Source organism: Diuraphis noxia, unplaced genomic scaffold, assembly GCF_037042655.1.
Source record: "Diuraphis noxia isolate RWA-SAM2 unplaced genomic scaffold, SU_Dnox_SAM2 contig0003, whole genome shotgun sequence".
Lineage (NCBI taxonomy): Eukaryota > Metazoa > Arthropoda > Insecta > Hemiptera > Aphididae > Diuraphis > Diuraphis noxia.
In genome coordinates this window covers 63,988,350-64,013,716 of record NW_028301713.1, presented here as the reverse complement: position 1 = coordinate 64,013,716, position 25,367 = coordinate 63,988,350, and the positions used below count along the sequence as shown (strand labels likewise).

General features: G+C 30.1%; 1 non-coding gene across 1 annotated transcript; it reads left to right on the top strand.

Annotated features, from left to right (window-relative positions):
* Positions 1-23,140: 23,140 nt before the first annotated feature.
* Positions 23,141-23,214, top strand: TRNAI-AAU (transfer RNA isoleucine (anticodon AAU)). The gene has a single exon. It is a non-coding gene; the product is annotated as a tRNA-Ile (tRNA).
* The last annotated feature ends 2,153 nt before the right edge of the window (positions 23,215-25,367 follow it).

Sequence of the window (25,367 nt, the reverse complement as noted above, 5' to 3'; positions counted from 1 at the left end):
GATGGGTTATATAACTTATAGGTATTACAAACATCAAAAAGGTGATGCATTATAGAATTTGCTAAAAAAATAATAAATATTCTACTTATACCAATAAAAATACTCAAATAATATTTTTACTGAAATTTTACAATTTTGAATTAAAAAAAAATGTATTATTTTTCTGCCATTAGGTTAGGTACCTACAGTATCTATATTTTTCCAACTATTCAAGTTATTTAAAACCTATTTTATGGCAATTTTTTTTGATAACATATCTATTGGCACCTATAATAATTTAAAGTTTGGCCTAGTCATTCGTTCTAGATTAAGTTTCTGTGAACAAATTGAAACTGTTTATCTTTGTCGGATTTGTTGAGTTTAAGAGAATTGGAAGCAGATCTTCCATAGTTATAGTAAACCATATTGATTTATAATGCTTGGGATAATGATGCGAGTTATACTGTGAGAATAAGTAATAACTTACATTTTTACACAACATATTACGTAATTAAAAAATAATAATAATAATGACCAGAACTCAAAGCCACATAATTGAATAATTTAGATTCCATCCTCTGGGTTTTTTTGGCTATCGTGATCGATTGACCAAAACAATAAGGTTATTTACAATATAAATAAGTATTATTAAGTTTAATTTCACTGTTTCTTACAAAACGTATTTTAATATTATATTTGATTACAAATTATTACTTTTAACTTATTACCATAGTAATAGTAGTATAGTTATAGGTAGTATACCATAACTATACTATTACTTTTATTATGACTATTATCTATTAAATTAATATTAGGTTATTATTTATTATGTTGATTTAATCACTCAATGACACTGGAAAAAATTCAAAAAAATGTGAAATGGTGTCGCGATCGACCTGTTGGCCACCCCTGGGCATAATCAATAACCATGAAGTTTACAAACATAGTTTTATCAAAATTAATTGATAATTTTTTTGTATGATTTAATAAAAATCAACCACTTTTTTAGACTCGATTTAGTCGCTTTAATAGTATATAACCATATTCTAGCGTTATCATATCACCATGCACGTGTATTGAAAGGATTGTTCGGTATACATAATATCTACATAATATATTATGTATAATGATGAAATACTATAGTCGGAGACTATTTTCGTGCATCATAATATGTACCGCAGACGTATAATACTGCATATTATTATAATATTATACGTACCTACAAATAATATACAATACTGTATACGCTGCGGCACGATGGTGGTGACGGCGGCGGCAAATGGAAATTTGTTTACAAAAGGACGTCGTTAATTTATTGTTCGCCTCAAATGTTTGTATATTTATACACGCGCGTATGTACGTATGTACTCAATATAATATATATATATAAAATTTTTTTTCGCTTATATTATTTTTTCGTATAATCGAACCGGATTAGCGTCGTCCACCACGACTTCCCCGGCGGCGGCGGCCGTATATAACAATATAAAGTATCGTCTGACGACGAAAAATATATAGGTAGGCAACTCCGGAATAAATAAGCGGCCGCGTGCATAAAAAGTAAAATAAAATACGAAAAAAAAATGTCATCCGTGGCGAAGGGGTACCCCTAACCTGCCTGCAGCTCCGCGCGCACACGCAAAAGAAACAGGAGGAGAAGTAGGAGAAGAAGAAAAAGAAGGAGAAGAAGAAAGCATTCCCTCCTCAGTGTGCGATTCGATTTATAGTCCGATCGATTTTCCGAGACGTTTTTATGCCGCGGAGTGCGAACGCTCAAACCGGTTATCCCTAGATATATATACTGTCGTCGTCACAAAAATCGGCCGTCCACATTATATATTTCTACAATCTTTTTCGTTCTTTTGTACCATCATTTTATACGTCTCGACATGTTTTTTGATATTACCCGAACTTGGTCTGTCTATTATAATTTTTTGGGATCCGTCCCGTAACATCACCATCATCTATATATAGATTCTTCGTTCCACGTAGAAGAGTAGTGAATTGTTTTTTGCACCTCTTTTTAGCACATTTGCAACTCGTTTGATATACGACTACGATTTAATATAAATTAATTGTTTTAATATTGACAGCATCTAAATATTTTAAGACGGCGGTTGAAAAAAAACCAAACAATAATATATATTAATATCGGATTGAGATTTTTAAATTATTTAAATTTTCAAAATTTTATCGTCATCGTAAATTTGCTATACTCGGGGATTGGTCTATTAATACGTACCTACTATTAAATATTTAAATGATTTAAAAATACTGTATTGTAAACTGGCGCAAAATAATATTGTAAGTGTAACGGTTGAACGTAAGTATTACCGGATGGAGCATATATCACTTCGGCAGTGTTTCTTAATTACAAATATTATATATAGTTACTTTTATTCAAACAATTACTTAAATCGATCGAAATGATATTTCCCGGGATATTAAAAATTCCATTATTTGAATGTTTAACAATAATAACAATAACAATAACAATAATTATATATTAATACAGTAAATCACTAAGATCATAAAGATTTTGTCAGCAGTTAATGTGCCCGCGCCGGTCAATCGTATTTAATATAGGTACACGGCGCTGGTGACCTATATAATATCTATAACTACCTTTATTCCATCTGCAAGCTATCACATTTATTATTGTATACATTATTTTATTAGGTCTATCGAAACCGAGCAGTATGCGCAAGACAATGACCAATTGTGTACTTTTTCCGCACACATATACAATATAATATATAGGCATATAGAATTTTGTACCAGGTGGGTAGGTACGGCGAAATTTTAAGCGCAATACGTCGTCGCCGTTAAATTTATGTGCTCTAATCATTTATCAATGCTTCTGCAGTTCTGCTGTTGTTTCATCGGGACTTGCACGCGTTCCTCCGTCGACAGTGTTCTTGTTTTGTGTGTGTGAGCAAGTCGAAACGAGCGAATCATTATTGCCGACGAGGATATCATATTATGATAAGTACCACACCGCGTGTACCTACTAATTACTAATACGATATCGTACTAACGTTTTTCGTCTGCGGCTATCAGCTTTTCCGACTTTCGTTTAATTATCTGACGCCATGCGTTATCTGTTCGATTTTTTATGACATTTTTCGACGATCGATTATTCGTCATTATTATTATTTTATTATGTATACGCACGTCTAGTCGACTGTTATAGTGTTCTATAAACAGATGACGGCGTTGAAAAGGATAAAACGTATAATATAATGTACCTATAGTGAATATTCAAAATTATTTTCATCGGCTCGCGACAGTTGTAAATCATCCGAAAACATGGAGGTATGCTCGCTTGCGGTAGCAACCCGGTCGTAAACATACCGCGTGACTGTCGTGAATATAGTTTTGTGTTCTATAATATTCTATGTATTGTGAATACCAGCCAGTACGTTATAAACAAATTCTTGTGCCGATCCAATAATATTCGTGTCTCCAGTTAAAACAAAAACGCGTCGGCATAATCACAATCTATTAAAGCGCCGACACTTTTATGTTTAATAAAAATCACATAAACAAGCCAATGAAGATGCTAATACGGTCCCAGATAAGATCATAACCAGACCGGATTATATTATACACGTAAGCGTCGTCTACGTGTATACTATAATAATATATTTACTTATATATAGGTCTCAGAAATTATTGTGACTCGCCGTTCGTGTTTTTAATCTTTACCACTATATATATATAGTATAATAACATGAAATTTTTTTTCCTAATTAGTATTTCAAATATTGTTTAATACTTTTATTCAAATATGACTGCTCGTTATAAACCGCTAGCCACGCGTTAATTTTTAAACCCATAACGTGTTTTTGGTTTATTTTCGTTCAAAATATTATGTAGACATATCGAAATATTATTGTTTCTGTAGTTATAATATGATTTTGTACCTGTGCGTTGTTTGACAAGCTCTGTATTTATAATCACAATAATTTTTTAATTATTTTTTAACATAGTATAGGGGCTGCTTCAATTATTCCTTATAATAAGTAATAACATACCCCAATATCAAATAATTTTTAAACATGCCGACGGTTCATATAAACTCATGTATACACGTATAATACGTATGTAATATTATTATATAAGATCTTGTCACGAACTGAGATAAATAGGAATATATTAATATGTTATGTATAATTGTATTAATAGTTATATTGACCTACTGATTTACAATGAACCAAAGAAACTTATAAAATTGCGTTTTGAGACAATACAATTTAAACTTGGTCGACATTATCAGTAGGTAGGTACCTACATAATATAATATTTATAATTAATAGGTAGTCAAATGCCATCATTTACGTTTAGCTCTGCTTAACGGCATCATATTTTTTTATTGATTGAAAATTCGCATCTCATAAATAAAATAAATATAAATAATTACTGGTTTAACACACAACAAATGTCATTTTTAAACAATTAATACTTAAAAAATTAAGTTTTCTTTTTCTAGGCTCATTTTGAGGTACGCATCACTCATTTTGTTCGATTCATCTGTCATTTTTGACGTTTCATAAACATTATTGGTACCTTAGTTTATGTATAATATACTTGTAATTCTATTGTTTTACCGTCGACGTTTCACTTTGTGGTATATATTTATATTCACATATTATTACAATATATTATATTTTATTTAAAACACTTGTATTAATGCATTATAAATTAAATATCGATTTTTACTCGAATATAAAATAGTATCACATTATAGTGCCATAAGCCAAAAACACTGTATGTAATAAATTATGATGGTAGTATAGGGCACTATTATTTAGATTATGAATGGAGTGATGAATGTATCAATTTTGCAATAATATGTGTTTTAATTTCTGTAAAAGCCTAGATTTTTGACTTCAACAACTTTTCTGTTGGAAAGTGGGTATTTTAAGGGGGGGGGGGGTAGTTTAAAGAAAAATATAGTTGATGGATAATTTTTTACTAGGTCAAAAATTTGGAAAATGTATTATAAAATTCCTCGTAAGTTGTCATTAGGTAGTGTGAATAGAAAAAATGTAGAACATAAATACTAAATACTCAACAATTTTATGAGCGTTTGAAGTTCATCATACCATTCGACTGTCGATCAAACCGTTTTTGCATCACCGCTCTCGCGAGTGCGTTAAAATAACTAGTAAATAATTCTCTATGAATATAAAAGTATAAACATATAATATATATATATTTATACCATTTAAATAACGGCGTAATGACGTGGTGTTATTAGTAAATAAACTTTTTCGTACAGTAACAGAATCCTATGTATAATATATTTTATGGTTTTATAGTTTTATGCTTGTATGAACATCTCAAACAAACTAGATGTAAATAAGTGACATCTTTCAGCGAAATTGCATTTCAAACTTATCAAACCAAAATTGACTGTATTGAATTATTTACTTATAAATTAAAACGTAAACTGTATACAATATATTACATATTATTATTTATTATTATTATTATTATTATGTAATACGCTTAGTTTAAAAATGTTATATTTAATGAAATAAACATTTTTTTTGCGCTAATTTATATGTATAGAAAAATGAAAAATGTATCTATTATAATGGAACAATTACAAGTTTTTTATGAATATGAACGACAATATTTTATTTGTATAAGCATTTACATTGTTTCATGAGACATCATAAGAATAGATTATGAAGAAATTTGACCCCCCGAATTCTTACATAGATTTTTGTGTATTTTATATTGATGAAGAATCATAAACAGTACTTGGGAGGGTATGAGAGGGATGAGCGTCCTAGAAGTTATTTTTTATAATGACATATTTTTGTTCATTTATTTTTATAACAAAATATATTGATAGTAGGCACTGGGTCTAGCGATTTCATCTAAAAAGAGTGATCCCCGAATTATGTTTTCATACAAATTTCAACTGTTCGAACGGATTTTTCACACGAAATATAAAAATAACAATTATTTATAAACACAATATATGTAATTTCATTTTTGAAATAAAATAAATTGTTATCAAATAATAATAATAATAAGTTGGTGTATTATCGTTTAATTTAAACAATAGGTATTTATTGCAAGCCACGATGGCATCTAATACGATATATTAATACAGATAATTCAGATCAATTATAAAAATCATACCACGTTCATTCGATATAATGTAATATGTTTTTGACCAATTTTTCATAAAGATTTCGCTGACATGGTTACTTATTAACAAAAACTTATTTTTACGATTCATACGTAATTTTCCTATTAGAGGAAAAATATCGGTTACTGTAGTTACTATATGGTTTTTATATAGGTAGAACTTCTGTGGCTACGCTAGTTTTAGGCTGCATTTATACGAGCGGACCAGAGCAATGAATATGCACCAAATCGAGTAAAAGTATTCTGTTTCAAATTCAAAATCAAAACTTTTTAGTATTTTTCTTGACCTATATATCTGAACATCCTGAAAATCTGGTGGTTCGTCTGTATAGGTAGTTAGAATTTATTAAAAATATAGTTTTAGCGTTCAATTTTTGTATAATATGATTATTATAAATTTATACATACCTACTTTTACAAAAAAATTATTTCGATAAAATTCTTTTGGCCGATCAATATCAAACTGTATCAGGTAAACTATATAACATATTTTTAAGTTTTTGGATTTTTTTAATCAACGATTTACTTAAAAAAAATGATATTTCAAATTTTAAAAACGATAAAAAATATTCGGATAATTATTCGTAGAAGTCGAGTTTATAACATAATATATAATATTATAATGTGTGCAGTGTGCACCGTGTCACTACGGCTGGGTTTGTGGTCGTATAAGAACGAACGAACAGGGAACCGCCGCCAAAGTGTTTCTCTGGAGATACGAACAGCCGATAATGATATTATATATTATATTATTATTATTATAATAATATATACACGCGAGTGGACTTGTAAAATATTCTCTCTAAGCCTGTTACCTATACACTACCTATACAGCCGAGACCGGCCGGTCCCGGATAAATAGCTGCAGTAGCTGCGATAAATATAAATCCAGTCGGAGGAGTCGACTACTCGGCGAGGCGGCGGTACAGCTATTAAAATAATATCATTATATCATAAAGATATACGTAAATTATATTTATATATATAATATAGATCTGTATACCAGAGGTATCGCAGTAGCGCGTTACATTTAAAATGCATAATTAGAATCCCGAAAAACCATAGAGTTTAGAAAAAACAAAGTTAAACATTGATATAGCAATAGAATAATTTATTTTATTTTATATTTCATGTTCTGTCATCTCTCTGAGCCACAAGGCACCATCTAAAACATAATAGATAAATAAATAAAGTTATATAAGAGCGCAAAATTCAAAATTGAAACTATCGCTGGCTCTTGTATGATGATATTATATACGCTATCCGACGAATATGGAGAAAGTCACATTTTGCAACGATGAAAAGAATAAAAACGCGTCCGCCATAAATCCACCACCTCAATAATTATCGCGATAATATTATACGCGTGTTATGCATTTATGGACGTGCAATTTGAAACGGTATAAGTATGCCATTACTCACTTTAAGGTATGTTATAACATAATATGATAATCATGTCACTATACATTTTATATGTTATTATTATTGTGTAGTCCGACTATTCGGCAAAACAATTCTTCGCGCTCGAATTGTAGATGTGGGACTCACACCTCCTCGACACGCGACCGTTGTGTTATAATATTATGAGTGCGGAGTATAATAATAATAATAATATGTTTAATTCATATATTATTATACTATTATTATGACATATAATAATATGTGTGTGTATGATGGGCACGGACGAGTTTGGCACGAGTTTGATGTCAACCGTAATGGTAGCCTGCTGTAATATATGTATCCATTTTGAGGGACAGCCGTCTGGTACCGGCGGCTCTATGACTTGACGTAGCGGTGAGTTTCATCGCCTAAGAACAGTAAGAACCAACCTTTTAGCCGATAGATTAAAGCAATATGTTAATAGGTACTAAATGATTATACCAGTTAGCGAAGGTGGACATTAACTTGTTATTAGCTTAACTAGTTTAATTTACAGTCGTAATAAATTAGGTAGCTTATTTTCCTGGTTGTTTTAATAAATAATCAATCAATTAAAATATTTTTTGAAATTTTTCGTTTTCATGGAACTATGCGGAAATATTATTAAAATAATTCAATACTATATAATAATACATATATTTCTGTTATTTTTTTTTTGATAAAATATTTTTTAACATGCTAGTTATTGCAGTTATTTTTAACTAATTAAGTTAAATTTATAATTTTATAACTTACCACTAACTTGTTTTCTCTTAACTTAATTTAATTTGAGTTAATTATGTTTGTGAATTTACTCACCTTTGTCTGTTAGAACCATGCGTATGTATGGGTCAACAGTTTTATCAAGTCCGTAAAATTTTCATTTGAAATCACTAAATCAGGCCTGGAAGTTTTGTCTATTAAAAAAATTATTTTAAAAAACACCCCCTGGATAGAGCAGGTATGAAAGATTCGGTTTGAAAATAAGTAGTAACGTAGTAACCTATCTACTTGATGTTTTGTAAATACATTTGTGGTGTATTTTTGGCTTCATTGTTTCATATAGTATTATTAATGATATACCTATATTATCAATATGATATAACAAACATAGTTGGACAAGTAAAGAAGCTCACTCTGTTTGCGTTTTAAACGTATAATATCAAACAATTAATTATAAAGCATGATTCCACATACGTAAAGGTATTGTCAAGGGGAGATGGAGCGGCAGAAGGTCAATTACTCCCTATCCGTAGCTTACAAAATGTATAAGAAGAACGTTTAACGAAATTTTAAATTGAGATACACATTTAAAAACACATTTGACCCCCTCCTCTAGAATACAATTTTTTATTTATTTAAGCGCACAGGTGTATTATTATTGACTCTTATTATGTTAAGTTAGATAGATAAGCTACAACGTTTTTCACAAATATTTCTAAATTTCAACGTTGAATTTGGTAGATACCTGATTTTCTAGAAAAAAAAATATATTAAAATCGATTGCTATAATATTAATTAGCCAACTAGACAAATCGCGAATGCAATATCTGATGATGAATAATACCTAGGTTGTTTGTTTAGTAGTTTCAAATACACTTTTGGGCTTTACATTCACTGCTGCTACTATATTTTCAACTTAAAAGAAAAATTCACGGTTTATTTATTAAAAAAAAAAAAAAGGTGTGTACCATTGGGTTTAAAATGTTTAGGCATTCGCATTACGGTTAACTTATTTAACACAAATCAAACCTTGACGACAGTCGACAGACGTATATATTAAAAATATTTTATGATTAGCTGACGTATAGCAAAATATACCGCATACGTGTGATAAAATTATTTTACAACGTATATATTACGTATTATTACGTACTGTATAGTCTTTAGTTAATTTACATAATACATAAAGAAATAATCATAAAAGAACTTGCATAATAGTATTTTGGTTCACTAAAAAGGTAGTACAGTAGTCTCAAAAAAAAAAACCTATACTGTGGGATATGTCACATCCCTCCCCCGTATGTTGCTGACTGCTGTGTACCAGTGATTACGGAGATTAATGTATAAGTATTATAACTAAAGAAAAAAGAAATTTAGAGCACACTGTGGTCCAAAAAATCAATTCATATTTTACTATATTATTATATTATACATATACCTATACGTATTATATCATATTTATAGTATTCTGTGAAATGTTGATATAGTTGTGAATTCAATCGTCAATTATGAAGATGACATATTTCATTGACAAGAATGATTGATATATATATTATTATTGTTTTTAATTTTTTGAATGAGCGGCATGTTTTGATCTTAAATGTTGTTCGTCGTAGATTCAACGAAAAATATTTTCCGAAGACCACAATAGAATTTATATATATTGTCATCATTATCGCTGTGTTATAAGTTTTACAGATATAGTCTTATCACTGATGGCTTGAAATAAACAAAAATTTTCTCCGAGACCATTTCGATTTCAGACTCGGATTATGCCCTATACGGCAGGCACTATTTAACTATGCCTACTCGTATATAGATTATGTCAAGTTACATATTATACAATATACCCTTTTATACAAAATCTCGTGGGCCGCCACGATGTCAGTGATGTCACACGTCTTGCGACATAGCGATGACGTTGTTTCTATAATGATAATGTATACACATTATACATCGTATTGCAAATTATTATTATGAAATGTGACTTGCGGCATCAGGGACTGTAGGATTGATCTTAAATTAAATACTTTTTGTTTTACGCAGCGTCGTAGACTACCGCGGCTGTGCACCCGTGTACAATATAGTACTATAAACTCGTTGTCGTCGTTGTCATCGACGTCGTTTAAAAAAAAGCAATAATGTAAATATCTGTCGAGAATCGAGATATACGTGCGCATGTCTGTGTGAGTGTGTGTGTGTTCAAGTTTTATACAGGGAAATAATACAGAAAAACTGCCCCGACAAACCGCGATAAAAGATCGGGTAGCTAAAAAACAATATAAAGGCAATAAAAAATGATGAAAAAAAAGGAAGAGGAAAAAAATCTCATACGCAAGCGGGGTATCTATACATGTGATATATATATGTGTGTGTGTGTGTGTGTGTGTGTGTACCTATATGAATAAGCTTATATATATGTGGCCGGGATGCTGAAGACGACGTGAAATACTTCTCCTCGGCAAGGGGCACATGTTATTATTATATTATATAGACGGAGGCCGTTTGCTGCAGTGTGCGCGTATTTAAATAAATATAAATAATAATAAAAAAAAATACTACTATATATACCATACCACTATCACAAATACTACCACAACCGATACCTATATGTGTGTGTGTGTAAATACGGGGAATGTCAGTGTGCGGCTGTCAAAAAAATGGTAGAAAATGTATATTCGCTTCGACTCTCTACTATACACCCGCCCCGTTCTTCTTCTCTTTGCGTCCGTTGCGCGGCTACACAGAAAAATGGCTGTTGCCGCCGCTGAAAACCCGTTCTAAACCCTATACTATAGATAGGTTGCTACACATACACAACACTCGCACACATTATAATGTACCTATATCGAATGTACGCGCATGTGTGTATGTGAGTGTATGTTTTGCTACCGTGTTTTTTTTTTTTCATATTCTGCCGAGATGGAGTTTTGTGATTACCATATTATACCACGACCTGCAAAGTTTTACCTGCTATACGCGTGTACGTGGATTATAATTTACTTACCTACCTCTATGTAAAATATACGCCGCTCGCCGCCGGTCGTGCAGCGTGCGACGACTTTTGTTTTCGGTGCCGGCGCATAGGAAAATGCCCCCAACGCACCAGACTGCAGGCCATGATGCTAATGACGTAATGACGTGTAGCCTAAACAACTGCGATTCGCGAAAGAAACGGTGATTACGCGCTGCACAGTACAGTAGCGAAATATATACAAAAAAATAATTTGGATCACGGGGGAGGGGGAGGGGGGCATAGAGTGCCCTAAACATTGTAACTTACATTAAAGGTATGTCCAAAACATTTATTATTTTCCGTTTAATTTGTATAATTTTTTTTTCTAATATTACCTCCTTATCAAATCAGTTAATATAATATTTTGCAATAACGTCTATAGGTATAAGATTAATGATTTAATTTTAGTCCTCTTGAAGAATGAATACAGAAATACGCGCGAATGCAGTGTTGAAATAAATAATAATGAAAAAACACAATTGAATATACACCTGTATTTGTTGTCATATAAAACTATCGGTGTTTTTTACTTAACACAATTTCATATTTTAAAGACCAATCAGGGTTTGTAAAAACTATTAGATACGGGAATGGCATACTAAAATCGTGATAAGTCATAGATATAAAATCCTCAGGTGGCCGGAAACACTAGTTATACCTAATTGAAAATAACTAAATAATTTCAGTCAACTATACGATATCATGCAAAAATGTTTTACATTATATAAATCGTATGTTTTGTTTTACAATGACAATCATAGTATTATAATTTAATATTTCAATACATAATATTGGAGAATAAGACAACATGCGTGGTAAATTATATTATAGCAACAGTATCACATACTATTATAGGATAATATAACATGATAATATGATTTCGTTGTATTATTTAACTAACGTCGATAATATTTTAATTTCTCGTACAAACTCGTATTATACGCACCGTTCTACGTTCTACACTTGATCTTATATCTCATAATTAGTACCCCCGTGTACGATGCGTCCTCGTAAAAAACTGGTATAACATATAATACCTCCAACATATTATATACTTTCGATAGCTTGTACATGATATATCGTTTATAGATTATTCACAGAGATTAATCAAACAGCCATTAATATCTGCGTTTTTAATCTCGCCGGTTATTTCGTACCAATTACTTATTTTCATCTGAGGGACGTTTTCAGTGATTTACACCTTGTGCTGCGTGCCGTCAATATATATATCGATCTATACAGGCGGCTCTTTTCGTGATTTTCTATAATATATATATATATATATATATACCAATAGACCTAATATTCTACTTCTATCCACCAATCGATAAGTTTTCTGATGGTAAGACATAATAATATTGTGATTATTGATTTAATTAGTAATTAGTTCATATTCAATTTGTAATCGATACAAAGTTAGAGATACAGATACGTCGTGCCATTCTCATATCAATTATTGTTACATTTATTTATAGGACAAACTATATGTATTTACGTGCGCGACCGCAAGTTAGGGCTCGAGGAGCGCGGTTGACAGAGCTATGGGAATTGTTGATTACTACGAGTTTTTCTGGGTCGAGTCGTTTGTTTTACTGTCCACAACGGTGGTCGCAACAATCAAATCGACGCCTATGATATACAAAAAGATCTGACCAAAAAAACAAAATAAATTATGCTAATTTAACGTATGAAAAATATCGATAATATTATTATATGATAAGTAAATAATTCAAGAAATATACTCATAATAGCAAATTTTCAAAAATCATATTTTTTTAAAAGTAATCGTACGTTCCAAATTAATTTAATGAAAAAAATATTGAATAAAAAAAAATATAAACTACTTGACTTCAATAAATCTTTTTAACATCAAAATTGTTCTTGTAATCAGATTCACATTCACAAATAGGCTATTTGGAATTTATACAAACAATTTTTTATCAATTTTTAAGGTTTTTTATTTTCAGTACTAAAAAAAAACATAAAAACAATTTATTATACATGTAGCGCTAGGGTCACTTAATAACAAATAATAAAATAAATTAATAAAAAACATTAATCTGAACAAAAGTTATTCCAAAAGTCAGTATTCTATCTGTTACACCTTTTATATATATTAGCCTTTCTCTTCGAAAATTAAAATCTCATCGACGAAATTTCGTTTAATTTACGTTTGGAAGCGCATACATGTTTGACCCGTAATGTATAATGCACTTTCGCAACAGGATTACCAATTTTTCGCAATTACCTACCGCAGGGCGTAAGTCCTTTGTGAGATTCAATCGGAGCGCGTCAGTAAAAAAATTATTATAATATAAGTAGGAACCTGTAGGATCTAGTCATAGGTACGCCTACCAACGAGAGTTTATTATTTGTTGCGCCTTGTTGGACATAAAACCCTATTTATTATCGTGCCGGCTCAATGTGTAACGCGTTTGAAGTCGGAAAACATTATATTTATATTTATCAATCGTGAAATATTAGAATATCGTTTTCTCTTCCGAATACAAAGGCACAAAACTGCTATATAGTATCCTAAATATTAGTATACACAATACACAAATCCCTCTGATTCAAAACTAGACAGACGACAAGAAGTCACTCTAGCCAGAGTGAGAATTGGATACACTTTTCTGACCCATTCATTTTTAATCAGTAAAGATCCACCACCCATATGCAATAAATTCCAAAAAGACTTAACTATTCAATACATCATCCTAGACTGTCCAGACCTTCAAAATATCCGAAATACCTTATGAATATCCAATAACTTAGAAGAAGCTCTCCATGAAGACAACACCATAAAAATCTTAAATTTTCTCACACAAATTAACATAGTAAATATTTTTGAACTAACATGTATTCGTAATTTAAGAATATTGTAACTTTTGAATTTTAATTATTAATGTAATTCACACAATTTAATATGTACCTACACAAGGCTAATAACCTTAGTTTTTGAAGCCTCTTTTCTCTTTCAATAAAAAAAAAAATATGTATATATAATATGTACCTAACGTATAAATTTTAAATTGTCATGTTTGATTTCATTAATTGTAATATTTGAAAATGACTAATTTATCGAAAATAAATTGGCAATTCTTATTTTTAATATTAAAAAGACGTTATACCCACATTTGTTGTCTTTGTCTCACAGGTGCGAACATACCAAATTTTACGTTCATCAGATCACGTTGAACTCCGTTAATTTAATATTTAGAGTGTATAACCTCTTAAAAAAAGTAAAGGTAATAAGATATATATGAATGTTTTTATTTATAGTTCATAACACAAGTTTAAACATGTTAACAAGACGTAATGGATGAGCTATATACTCATAAAAATTTACATAGAACTAAATAATAATATAGCAATAGGTGTTTTTATTTTTGATCAATTAATTTCAATCCTCATCAATTCATAAAAATATATAAAGAATTTGTATGGGTTAAAAATTCAAACATTTTGACTAGTGAATAATTTTGATTTTTTTTTAGTGCTCCCGATTAAAGTCGACACTATTACATTAAGATTAGGCATCTGTACTGCTGTCAAACACTATAAATACGTATCAAACCAAATTAAAATATATTCATTTAATTATAAAACAATATTTCGATACTTAATTGAATAAACGTTTTAACCGAAAGAACCGGTAATATATTCTAAATTATATAAATATAAATATAAAATTTAAAAAATCTAAATAAAATAAAATCTAGCCGTCTAGCGAACAAGACTAACCATTCAAAACAAAATGTCAATTCGTGCAACTATCAATTTTTCATTAAATTATTAATATTTTCTAGTATAATCTTTTATAGCTACCTATAATGTGTAAAATTGTATTATTTACTAAAAATATTTTGTTTCCTTTCTATAGTATATTATTTAGACTCTGCGGTATCATCGATTCAGCATAATGCGTATATTATAATAACCGTGCTGCGTGTAATACACTTTCGATCATATAATATTTATAATAATGACGTTCCGCGTCAACCCTTTAGTACGAATGGACGGAAAAGCCGTTCGCCGAAGTAGGGAAATCGCTCGTCACGCCGGACATGCAGTCATTGGTATTCGTGTGGATGGTCGGATTGCTACGTCATCAGTCGCCCGACTGGAGCAAAACGGAAAACGGTCATCCGGTCCAGTAAGTTTGAAACATTTCCTACATTTAATAATATGTGCGTATATACCTACTACGATCCCGGCATATATTTGCCCACCCGCGACGAATAACGCACATCCGGTATACATATGCCTGCAGTAAGTTGTATATCTATGTACTTAAAATACTGCACTTTCGGAGGTGTTTACTTATATTTATAGTATATTTGTTTGTATATTAAAATTTGACGATTGTATGTGCTTAACAGTCAAATATATTAGATATAAAAGAATTAATATTTAATAGATCTATAATTAACTACCTTTGTAATGAAAATAACAAACTTGAAGAACAAAAAATGTTTAGGTACCTACCTATATTAATCATGTATTAAATCATGACTATATATATAAATACAATTTTAACATATTTTCATCATTTTAGGTAAACTAACAGGTTACTATATATCTTACAAGGCTAAAACACTAAGTAATACTAATATAAAACAATACTTTAGGGCAGGGGTCAATAATTCATTTCTATTAGAGAATTGCTCAAAAATAAATTGCCGGAGCTCAGAAAACCTTTTTTTTGTTTAGCAAAGTATTCGGTAGGTATTAAAGTGAAGTATTTTTGGTGGTCGATTTGTTTATTTTATCTTGCGTGGTCCGGATTTAGACCGTCGGTTGCCTATATTATCCAACCCCCTCTTTAGGGGTTTGTATTATATTTACTGTTTTTATTAGGAAAAAATGTTCAAATTATTATCATATTAAATATAGTAAAATTAAATAGGTAAAATACCCTGCAGTTGGCATAGGCCTATAGCCTATATAAAAGACAATTATTTTAAAAGATCTCTCTCTATATATTAATATTATCACTATTGGACCTGAGGGCTCGGATTATTATTTATGTTTAAACGTATATCGCAAACTTTCAACGGTCATACATAATTTTGATTATTACATATAATATTGACCCCATTACCAACGTCTATTGATTTTTATGCCTTATACCTGTACAATATTATTACATATTGTTATATATATATTGCTATGTATACGCGCGTATAATGTAGATAGGCTGCTTGCGATAAATCATATATATATGTACAGATGTAGCCGTTAAGGAAACAACGATTAACCAGTACATAAAATCGGAGTGCACATGATCTTTTTCTCTTTTCTACTCGGTTAACAAATTTAGTTATAAAAGTACAAATGATACCTAATAATACTAATGGGTAATAAATGAATAGGTTTGACGAGGCTTTATTGTTTACGACAACGATGGACGACGGTACAAACATATCGGATATTATACTTGGGTACGATAAATCACGATCACAATAGAAACGTTATACGTCAATATTGTTTTATTTTCTTTTTTCTTTCTAATACATCACAATTTTCAAGTACTCTTTATGGAATACTAAAAACTTCTCTTTAAAATTCTTAAGACTACATCCTATAATCCATACCTATACCTGTGGAGAAAATAGTATATCTTTATAATATAAGTAGTTTGTCAGAGCGCCATTGAATATTGATGCTATATTATATAATAGGTCATATACTATTATGTCGTATATTAGGTACTTGACAGAAATAAGCCGTTTTTTGACAATTTTATTATCTCGTACATGTTTCAGCGTGATATAGACGATGCTGAAAATAATAACGAGTATTATAATTTATAATTTATAAATTATACGAGTAATAGGGCTCAACGGAATTAGTTCGTTTCACGACCCTATAGGTACCGACCAAATTATATCAGCTGGGTTTAAGTTTAATTTAGGTATAAATAGTAGTCCTATATGATGATTAAACAGGTTATAACAGCACATTATTGGTATATTATTTAATATATAGCTTAAAATCTTGAGACAACAGTAGAGAAATTTTTAATAACTCAAATTATTGTTCTGTGATAAATAAATTTAGATTAATCAATGTAGTTTCTGTAGAGTAAATGCAGTATAATATTAAAATGTAAGTGTAAAATGTAATTGTAACACTATTATATTTATGCAGGAACATCACTTAACCGATGCAGTTTGTTATGATCGTAGGTACACACAATATAATATTCGAAAACATGCGTTCAATACGACATAAATCAACGTTAATGCGTATACGGTCGGGGACACCCATGGGCGTTATGTTGGCGTCTCAAGACAGTATTCAGCTAACGCCGCCTCGTATTCACAATGACCCGCCTCGGAAACGCAGTTATTCTCTGTCGTCCGACGTCTGTCTTGACAACCGTCAGACGACCGGTAGACGATTGATAGGTGAATTTTTTTTTTTGTAATTTTTTTCTTCCCCGCAGTAGGCGTATATCCAATTACATCTGACTATTATACATCACCGAAGACCGTAGCATTTTATAATAGAACAAAATGATAGCTAGATACACTTCATATAATAAATAATAATTGAAGAATAAATATAAACTTACCATTGGTTGTATACTTGTATATATTATAATATCATAACCATAATAACTGTATGTACACCAGCTATAATATTGCGCCAGATTATTATTTTTCTATTTAACTAGATACTTCAATAAATTCTCCTTCACGATACAATTTATTACTGCAGGGAGAAAAGGGAAATTCGCACATTGAAATACTATAAGTACCTACTCTTTTTTATTATGTTTTATTAAATACTGAAAATAATTTATAAATACGGATTTCAGACTAGGTACTCGAAAACTCACGTATAAATAATTCGATGTTCTGGTTATAATATTATTCATCATATATAGAACATGTATGCTTATTTATAGATCTATTAATCTTGGATATATAACAATTGATAAAGTTCGCATAAACGCCATAAAATATATAGGTACTCAAGTCTCAATATATATATAAAAAATATATACAATGGATTAAACCAAACTAATATGCAATTATTGTTATATGATACACAAATCGTTAATATATAAGTGTAATTGCTTACATACCTATTTTTATGTAAGCACTATTAGTAGTTGATGATGTTAGGCACAGGTTGACGAAAAGTGAGCGAAAGAAGACGAAAATTAAAATCTGGGCCCAAAATAAGTGTTTGATAAGTATTTTACTCCTAGCGCAGTTATATAGGTACCTTGACAAAGCAGTTAATTCATGCAGTATTGAACTCAAATCATTATCTCCGAGTTCGGTTTCTTCCCTTCACGACCCTGATTAGACATGAGGACATACACATAAGGTATGTATAACAATAATAGATATCAGATACTGTAGGTATACCATAAGTAATGATTTGCTGTGCATACTGCATAAAATATAAACATAGGGACTATTTTATTGTTATAATAATATGTACATGGAAGTATAGGTACATCTATCGGATTCGTTTAAAAAGTGTTTTCCAAAAAAAAAAAAATAATAATAAATTCTGTGCGCGCGCGCTGCAGAATCTACAAAAGCCTCGTTATAACATATATATACAGTTGCAGTTGTTATACTATTATAATAATATGTATAATGATATATGAATAATATATAATATCGATATTCCAAAGTCGGTTGGGGGAGTGGGACGAAGACGCAGTTCTTATAGGTAGGTTACTCTAAAAATGCACGTACGATAATATATTAATAAATTATATATTATTATACATATTATAATATAAACTGCGGTCGAGCGTTATTATTTTTCGATCGGCTCATTATACATATATAGACGCGTTTCAAATAATAATAATAACAATAATATGCAAAACTCTGGCGGCGGTAAAATAGATGGCCGGACGAGATAACCAGCGCACGGACGACGGAGAAACGCACCGCGTGGTATTGTAATAATATACGCGCGCTTACCTATATGCATATTATTATCATTGAGTATATATTGTACATAATACATATATATATATATATTGCACTCAATGATATTATATATACGTATATCATAAAGGTGCCTATATTATGTATACGGCCCATTATAATATGCGCAAAGTCGGTTCACGTCAATTTGTACGCGTACATGTGTCCCTGTCCGGCTCGCGCCATTTCCACGGGTCGTTTGAATGTGCGCGTTCGATCGGGTCATAATAATATATGGTTGAAAATACAACATACGTATTATTATTACGGTGGTGGGAGTGATGTGGGGAGGGAGTTATGGTGACTCTCCGCCACTGCCGCGCCGATGTGGCTACCGCGACACCGGTCACATAGATCACTCACCGCCGACTGTAAGCGATTTTCTATCACGATCCACGTACTATATGTAAACCTATAACAATAATATATAAGTACTTATATACTTATGTATATATATATATATATATAATGTATATCGTTTGCCGTATGATACTGGTTTCTCCCATAGGCGCACAGCAATATTATTATAATTGGACGGCCTCGGTTGCAGTCGACGTTTTTCATCGCACTCTTTTATTCACCACATACACAGCAGCTGTCCTGGTATAATATGTAATAGGTGCGCGTGGATATGTGGTTCTTTTCTTTATCCGAAAAACGTGGCAATCACCTTAAGTCATTAAACGTCAAATGACATCAAATCATACATCAAACAAAAAATATACGCCATGTGGAATAATTATTGACAGCCCATTCCATCCCCTAATACACTAAGAACAACGACGCGAATTTTGAAAAACAACGAGTCCTTCTCCAACACTTAATCAGACGACAAGAAGTTACCATTACGAGATTCAGAATCTGACACTCCATCGCTAATTATATACTCTTTTCTTATTGGCAAAACTCTTCTTGATCCACCATTTGCAACGAATGCCAAGTTTACCTATCTGTTCCATATACGCATTATTCAATGAAAAACTGGGACATATTATACGTATACATTCTCTCTACATCACCTAGCAACGGAAGAAAAAGCTTTAAATGAAAACAATATCTTAAAAATCATAAACTTCATAAACTTCTAATGTAGTAAATTCCTATTTTTACACCGACTTATATTTTTATTTTTCATATATGCAATTTAACTTCTAGGGTCTAGGCCAAAACTTGTGATATCGAACCCTTAATTTACTAATGAAATACAAAAATATAATTATATGTATACCGATGCTGTTCCCCAAAACTCCATAGGCGTATGTAGTAATATTATTATAATTATTGGTAGGCAACGGCTACAACTACAACTTATTGTCATGTTACACTCCAGCTATTAATAATTATTATAGGTATATATTATATATATATAATAGGCACGTGTGGGTACGGTACTCTTCTTTAAATGAAAAACGTGGCGTACTTTATCGAGCTTGAACTTTCACCACCACCGTCAAAATAACAATATTATTATTTGTACAAAACGGGTACCTATAGTACCTATACACTGCAGTGTTTGGAAAGCGCTTTATGAACGGACGTTCACGCACGTTCTCGTTCATGATTAGTGAACACGATACGAGAACGTCATTCGTTTTAGATTCTGAACGAAGTGATGAATGTATTGATTTTACAATGATGTGTGTTTTTTTTTTGTGTCTGTTCATAACTATTCGAAATAATGCTTCAATTTCAAACTTTGGGGGTGGTTTCCGATGTAAAAGTGAATATCCTTGGTGCATTATAGAGGTCAAAAGTAAACATTTACCAACAGTTTTCAAAAAAATCGAGAAAAACAACAAAAAAAATGACAGAAAAACGGGAATTTTTACGCAAAATCAGTTTTCGACCAAATCGATTTTTTTATATGGTTGTAATTCAAAAACTAATCACTGTAAATACTTGAAATTTTCACCAAATGTTTATGTTAGATTTATCTATATACAGTTTAATTTTCAAAAATTTTTGACTTTTTTTGAGTTATTTATAGACCACTGAAATTTTCAATTTTTTTGAGAATTTTTTTTGTAGTGTCGGTAAAAAAATGTTGGACGACCAAAAAAACTTAAAAATTTAATACAAGGTTCCTTATGAGTTGTTCTTATTGTAGCTAAAAAAAATTAAAAATCGTAAGTCACAATTTTTTTAATAAGAGTTTATAGTTAAAAATTTTACGAAATCTGTCGAAAATGCGAAAATTTGCAAGTAATTTTGAAGTTGAAAAATCATAAAATTTTTGCGTTTATAACTAAGGATTAAAAATACAACACTACAACACTATGTTTTCGATAAGATTTCCTTCAAGTAGCTATAGAGAAAGCTCGAAGCATCATTATAGGAAAAATTTTAAGTGCGTTTGAATTTTAAATTTTTATGAAATAGTGTAACGATAACGATTTATCCTGGAACGATTTTAAATATTTGTTATTATTTAAAAAGTATAAGTCGTAGATACTTGAAAATTTTATCAGTTATTTAGATTGGCATTTTCTTTACATGATTTAATTTTCAAAATATTTTGACTTTTTTTGAGATATTTATAGACGACTGCAATTTTCAATTTGTCTGAAATTTTTTTTTTGAAGTGTCGATAAAAATTTTTTGGCCCTATCAAAATACTTGAAAATTTAATACAAAGTTTCTCATAAGTTATTCTTATAGTGATTAAAAAATTATAAGAATACATAGGCACAATTTTTTTTTTTATTAGCATTTGAAGTTCAAATTTTGACAAAAATTCGTCAAAACCATAAATATTTGCAAATTAGCATTTGAAGTTCAAATATTGACTTAATACGTAAAAATTAGCGCAATTTTCAAATTATCTTAGATCGAAATTCATAAAAGTTTTTCTTTTTATACCTAAGATTTGAAAATTTAATACAAGGCTCCTAAAATATTTTTACAATAGCAGTTGAAAAATACAAGAAATGTATAGTCACATTTTTTTTTTACAAGCATTTAAATTTAAATTTTGATAACATACGTAAAAATCACGAAAAGTCGCAAATTATTATAAGCTAGAAATTCATAAAAAATTTTCTTTTTAAATCTAAGATTTGAAAATTTAATACAAGGTTCCTTACAAATTTGTCAATATTTGTCACAAAAAAAATGTCCACCGGAAATTCAAATTAAATTTTTATTAGCATTTGAATTTCAAATATTGACAAAAATTCGTCAAAACCATGAATATTTGCAAATTATTTTGTAGTTCAAAATTCATAATATTGTTTGTATTTATATCTAAGGTTATAAAATTTAACACCAAGTTTTCCATAAGTTTTGCTTCAAATAGCTATAGAGAAAATTTGAAGCGTCATTATAGGAAAAATGTTTTGAGCGTTTGAGTTTTAAATTTTTATGAATTCGCGTAATGATAACGATTTATCCTTAAACCAGGTATTCGTATCCGAGGATAATCTATGATAATATATAAGGTATTATGAATTATGCTAATTACATGATAACTACACTAATTGATTAACCATGCCTTAAGAAAAATGCGTCTTAATTGAAAAATAAAATATTTGTTTCAAAATAGAATATATGAAAATATTTAAATATAATATATCCTAGACTGACAAATCATTTCCGTTCAGAATCGTTTTTCGTATACAATGATACCTATCATTGCATTCAAATTTAATCCCATCCATTACAGTAACCTACTGTACAGCAGAGCGACATCCACGACTTACTCGCTTTTTTTTTATTGTTAGAGTTAGAGAGATAAATAATTAAGAAATTTAAAAAATATTCAAAGAATAGGTTACAAAATAATATTATTTTTATATTATAATGAATAATGATCTATGGAAGTTCAGAAAATCATGTTCGTAAAGGCATTTAAAATGCACAGTTTTTCCAATCTGGCCCATTAGCTCAGTTGGTTAGAGCGTCGTGCTAATAACGCGAAGGTCGTGGGTTCGATCCCCCCATGGGCCAATAATTTTTTAGCTCACATTCGAATGATTTACGATTGGTAAGCATCTTTATACTTCACAATATTTCAAATCGAATTGATGATATTGATATAACGAATAATTTTTGAATTTTAAGTTCTCAAATATTTGAATACTATGTAATATAATAATTGTTTTTCATTGTATATTGTTCGTCATTCGTTAATAATAAATTTTGTATTACTGAGTATATACCATCAACGCTATCTACGTGTAACTTCCAGTTCAACCTGTTGCTCAGTGACTTGTCCACCAGACTACAGCTAGGGTATATAATAACAACACAAATTGTGTATTTTCAGAGCATGATATTAAAGATATTGTATTCTTTTAAGTTATAAGTAATATAATTTCATATTTTTAGACTAATAAATCATTTTTTATAATATTATAATATAGATAATACATCATAATATTCAACACAGCAAGTCCGAAAATACGTAACTATAATAATATTATGTCATAAATGGATACTATTATTTTATTTATTTATCAACGGTGTAAACTGAATGCCGAATGTGATCGGTAATAATTGATTCTTAAATTTTTTAACAATAATATATCCATGTTTTGTCCGTCACTTCGTTAAAATTGAAGAAATAAGAAATCCGAAATTATTTATTTAAATTCATTATTCCTAATTTTTGTCCTTCATTTCTACTGAAATTTGATTTAATACAAAAATGTATGTAGTTTTAAAAACAGTAGGATCGTTCCTTTATTGTTATGTTATTAGGTATAATTTCATTAAGCCTATCAAACATTCATATTTACATATCTTAAATTAGCACGTTTTTCATTGTCTTATTTAAATTTGTTAATTATTATGATTAACTGTTATTTATTTTGGTTTTGATCACGTGGCAATTATACATCAATATATGCCAACTTCACTGCATGTGACGTTAAATTGTTTTCTTAACGTTTCGTTTATTTATGTCGAAACAAACAATTTTATATGGCTTATGATTTCAGTTAGGATTCGAGCTACGATAATTATTTCGGCCAGAAACTGCAAGAAATGTATCGGTCTGTTGAATGTATTTTCCGTTTTAATCGAAAAAATGATTTCAACGATTACATTTAGGAACAATATTGTCGGTATTACACAATCGTATACTGGCTAGAACTCTCGGAACCGGAAGTTAGGTCTCTTTTCTATTGGATGGATGAAAAAAAGCAACAATATAACTTATTTAGTATAGATAAATATTTTTTCCTGTGAATGTACTCTTCGCACATATTCTTATTGTATTAATGATATATGTAGATTGTATATTACTTGTGAGTTGTGAAAATAAAAAAATAAAAAGTATTAAAGTCCAATGATAAACAGTTTTATGTGAGTTTTATATTATTATAAAAGCCACTAGTAAGCAACTAAGAAAACTTGACGATTGTTGTTTTTCAATTTTTGTACAGTGATTAACTTTAACAGTTTCTAATAACTTTGAGTGGTGATACGACCACAGTACCACACGCTACCAGACATAATAAATTAATAACCAAGAAAACTGCGAATAGTGATCGGTATTACGACAAATCTCAAAAGTGTCTAGGAATAATATAGCCAAGCTAGAAAACCATCTAAGACGTTTGCGAAATTCTTCTACCACCTTATAATAATATATCGTTTTGTCGAGATAGCTATATAGTAGTGGCTATACATGCAATAGGTTAGATTTTAAGTTAATTACTATACTTACTATGCAGTGCACCCAGCAATTGCCCACTGTGTTGAAATCTTTTTTCCTGTCACTCTGTCAGTACGTGTGCCAATGGTTTAATGGGTGTATTAAATATTAGAGTATTACAGACAATAGTTAGAATAGTTAGATAGCAACGTGCCTGTTCCAATCTCAGGTAACATAGGTATGATTGTATTATTAATTACTACATAAAAATATATACAAGGTGATTTGTTGAACATGCTCACTCCCTTTTACTCCTTTAATGGTATTAATAGTACATTTATTGAAATTCTGATCCTTAGAATTTTTAAATGATTTTAAAGACCATATTTTCAAATCTCTGATTGGTATTTTTGGCGTCCTTTAATGATACAAACTTCTATTTTTGTTTTATGAGAATCCCCCTCCCCCGTTTACTGAAAATTATTTAGCGGGTATTTTTTTT